Source organism: Hoplias malabaricus, chromosome 6 (genome assembly GCF_029633855.1).
Source record: "Hoplias malabaricus isolate fHopMal1 chromosome 6, fHopMal1.hap1, whole genome shotgun sequence".
Lineage (NCBI taxonomy): Eukaryota > Metazoa > Chordata > Actinopteri > Characiformes > Erythrinidae > Hoplias > Hoplias malabaricus.
The window spans coordinates 45,558,785-45,563,352 of record NC_089805.1 but is presented as its reverse complement, the minus strand read 5'-3'; the positions used below and the strand labels follow the sequence as shown (position 1 = coordinate 45,563,352).

General features: G+C 46.2%; 1 long non-coding RNA gene across 1 annotated transcript; it reads right to left on the bottom strand.

The window, feature by feature from the left end:
• Positions 1-377: 377 nt before the first annotated feature.
• Positions 378-2,776, bottom strand: LOC136699645 (uncharacterized). The gene is made up of 3 exons (XR_010803657.1): positions 2,711-2,776; positions 1,599-1,722; positions 378-490 (listed from the first exon to the last, which is right to left on the bottom strand). It is a non-coding gene; the product is annotated as an uncharacterized lncRNA (long non-coding RNA).
• Positions 2,777-4,568: the final 1,792 nt, after the last annotated feature.

Genomic DNA, 4,568 nt, shown 5'->3' with positions numbered 1-4,568 from the left:
TGGTGGTACCCTCTAGGGCACGTACACTGAGATAAAGCAGAGGTTATTTTATTTAGGGAACTGTAATAAGACGGAGATTAGCTGCGTATCTGGACTCCAGAGCCCTCAAATCTAAAGAACGAGCTCCAAACCTTGGCGTAGTAATGGACTCAGATCAGTTTTAGTGTCGTGTTGAAGCAGTTACTAGATCAGCATTTTACCGCCTTAAGAACATCAGTACGAGAATTTCAGATCAAACCAGAGCTGGAGAGACATTTTATTTATGGCTACTTTAATGCAGACGTTCCTTTATCACGTATTTCTTTATTTACGTTTATTATACGTATTTATTTAGTTACATTACATTTTTATGTGTGTGTGTGTGTGTGTGTGTGTGTGGTTTCACTAGTCTGGGTGGAGGTGTCCAGCCCGCGGCGCTCTGAAAGGAAATCTCTGGAGTCTGAGGCTCAGAAACAGAAGAGAGCGGAGTTTAAGCCTGTCGTCTTTTGTCCTGAAATAAAAGCAGGACCTTCGTCAGACAGCCTTCAGGGTCCTGCTTCGGTTAAAGGCCAATACACGCTGCTTTATGGCCAATGAATAGAGAGGAAATTACATTTATATAGGTACCACCATATTCCTCACACACTAACGCACTCACCCAGTCACTCACACACTCACCCTGTCACTCACACACTCACCCTGTCACTCACACACTCACCTTGTCACTCACACACACCGTCACGCACACTCACCCAGTCACTCACACACTCATCCAGTCACTCACACACTCACCCAGTCACTCACACACTCATCCAGTCACTCATACATTCACCCAGTCACTCACACTCACCCTGTCACTCTCACACTCACACACTCATCCAGTCACTCACACACTCACCCAGTCACTCACACACTCATCCAGTCACTCATACACTCACCCAGTCACTCACACACACCCAGTCACTCACACACACCCAGTCACTCATACTCACCCTGTCACTCTCACACTCACACACTCATCCAGTCATTCACACATTCATCCAGTCACTCATACACTCACCCAGTCACTCACACACACCCAGTCACTCATACTCACCCTGTCACTCTCACACTCACACACTCATCCAGTCACTCACACACTCACCCAGTCACTCACACACTCACCCTGTCACTCTCACACACTCATCCAGTCACTCATACACTCACCCAGTCACTCACACACACCCAGTCACTCATACTCACCCTGTCACTCTCACACTCACACACTCATCCAGTCACTCACACACTCACCCAGTCACTCACACACTCACCCTGTCACTCTCACACACTCATCCAGTCACTCACACACTCACCCAGTCACTCACACTCACCCTGTCGCTCTCACACTCACACACTCATCCAGTCACTCATACACTTACCCAATCATTCACACATTCATCCAGTCACTCACACTCACCAAGTCACTCACACACTCACCCAGTCACTCACACAATCACCTAGTCACTCACACTCATCCAGTCACACTCACACTCACCCAGTTACTCACCCAGTCACCAACACACTCACCCAGTCACTCACATCTGTGAACTTTTTTGGAGAAACAGAGCACCATCCAATACCTTCATGCCATCAAATCCTCACAGCAATGTAGAGGCTGTTATTGCAGCAAAGAAGGAACAAACTGTTGACTGATGCCCTTTATCTCTGAATGGAAGATGAGCAGGCGTCTGAAAACATATGACCCTACGGGGCAATAAGAATAACACAGTCATCACTAACACCCAAATGGCCACAGTTACACAGGGGAGTCAGTGACAGTTTGTGAACACTTAAATGCGTGAAGCTGGAGCCCACCAACCCACACACTGTGAAACAAGACCTTCCAAGTCAGTTTACTGTGTGCTGCCTAAGTCTGGAAACACAGGATAAAACGAGTCGTTCTGATTCTGCTCCGCTTCTGACGTCAAGTGCAGAGACTTTAGAATGGCCCCGCCCCCTCGTCTGAGTCTGTCCAATCACAGCACTGGACCCATGTTTATGTGAGAGCACAAAGACGAGGTTAAACTCAGCAAAACAGACACAACGAGCGTGGAGAAATAAGAGCACTGAGTAAAAACGGAGAAGAAAGAGAACAGAGTGAAAACGGCTAAAAACCAGAGCTTCTGCTCCTCGCTCCTCACTGCTGTGCGCTCGGGGTCGGGGTGAACAGCGAGCGGCTCATTATCATTTAAAGGAAAAGGTGCTGAAAGCGGGCGTTCTGAACAGGGGCTGTTTACACAGGGGGAGAACACTGCAGTGGGGTTTGGACCAAAGCAGGTCACAGACGTTTCATTAAGAAACAGAACTGTGTTCCTCAGTGGGGGAGAGGTCTTCTTTAAAGTTGGAGAATTGCTGTGAGGTCAGTGAGAGCATCCATGAGGTGAGGTAAAGATTCATTGCTCCATTGCGCCACGTCACATGTTTACTGCTTTCAGAAAGTACCCCATGATCATCATTTCCACAGGAGTTAGGAATAAAGTGTGAACTTCTGGGGGAGAGGTGTCCATAGTGACATTAGTCCAGTGTTAAAACAAAACACAAGGCTTCAGACACCACACTAGTCTTGGCTTAACTCTACTTTTAGGGAGAAAGTGGGAAAACTGGAGGAATAATGTTTACTGATAAAACATTCCTCCTCTCCTGCTCCTTTCCCAAATTCCCTCACCTGAGCCCACATTCCTCTGGGTCTCACCTGTGGAACAGGTACGCAGCAGCAGGACAGACAGGTCCGGACAACACCCAGACATCTCTGGAATTCAGCTCTCACTCCTGCAGCTAACGGAATTCCTGAGTACGTACACACACACACACACACATTGTTTCTGTTATACTTATTGTTAATTCTTAATTAATTAACTTATTGTATATTGTCTCTCACAAATGTATATTTAAATGAATGGAAGTCTATGTGATGTCCCCATTAAGCATGAATACAAACATTTGAATAATCTGTCTCTCTCTCTCTCTCTCTCTCTCTCACTCTCTCATGTATTCATGCTTAATGGGGATATTACATAGACTTCCATTCATTCTGTGGATGCTTAAATTAACCCTCAACTTAACCTTAACACGTCTTCACCATGAAATGGGATGACATTGTTGGGACCAGGTTGTTTTGGTCTTCACAAGGAGGTATGATCCTGCCACATACACACACACACAGCTTTAAACAGTGGTACCTGACGGCTGTAGAGTGTGTATGTATCTGTTGTGATGGAGGATGAGCTCTGGATCAGTGAACATGGAGGGTCTGTTAAAAAGTCAGGACGGCTTTCATTGCTCTGTTTACCTCAGCAACATTTCTTAAATGAAAATGTCTACATGCAAAGACCCACACGTACACACACACACACACGTGTCTGTGCCTGTTCTGTGCTCAGCTGACAGAGAGCTGAGAGACAAACCCAGATACAGTGATGATGAAGAGCTCAGGTCAGAGGATAATAAACAGAGCACTAACGTCCAGGAATCCCACCTGCACCGTCTTGTTTGCTGCAGTCTTCCGTGGGTGAAGAACTCACTGCAGTAAAATTAAGATCAGTTTCAGTTAAAGTCCAAATGTGTAAGTTCACAAACCTCCTTTAAAGGAACACTACGTAATATCCATCCATCCATCCATCCATCCATCCATCCATTATCTGTAACCGCTTATCCAATTCAGGGTCGCGGTGGGTCCAGAGCCTACCTGGAATCATTGGGCGCAAGGCTTGAATACACCCTGGAGGGCAACACACATTCACTCACACCTACGGACACTTCGTAACTTGTGGAGGAGGGTAGGAAATGCCCCCCTCCTCCCATTGATTTCAGTACAGTGCTATAAAAACAGGGGAGTCCCAGCAGCATAAAAGCCAAATCTTACCTAGTGTTCCTTTAAAACTGAAATATTGTCCCCATTTCCACAAAGGAGCACAAATCTGCGGGTCTCTACAGGAGATCTACTGGAGCAGATGCACATGATTAATGCCAAACCAGGGCTTCTGGAGTGAGCAAGCTCCATCCGATAACTTTGAGATGAATTGGAGTGGATCCATAACTAATCCTCCACCATCAGAACCTCACCTCAATGAAGTTCATGTGGCTAAATGCCATCAAATCCTCACAGAAAGTCATGCCCGAGGCTGTTACTGCAATAAAGTGAGAGACAGGTGTCCAGAGACTTTTTTAAAGGAGCAATCCATCTATCTTTCCGATGGTTTTTCATGTTATTAAACAACAGCAAGTATCCAGCCATTTTAAACATGGCCACTCCAGCTTGGGGAACCCCCTCTATGGAGCGTAAACTGCTTCATTCCGTTACAAACCTACTTTATCTCATGTGGGTTGCACCTGATAGAAGCTCAGGGAAAATAAAAACAAAAACAGCATTCCTGAATATCTGCTGTGTCTTAGTGGTAAAAAAAGACTGATTGCACCTTTAACCTGAGCATTAGCTCGATCTGGACGTGGGCCGTGTCCGTGTGGCTGCTCCATGTCGTAATGTGAGGGAGTTCTGTGTTGTGGTAATGATTGCTACGCACCGTTTGGAAACACTCGGCGGCGGAGCACCT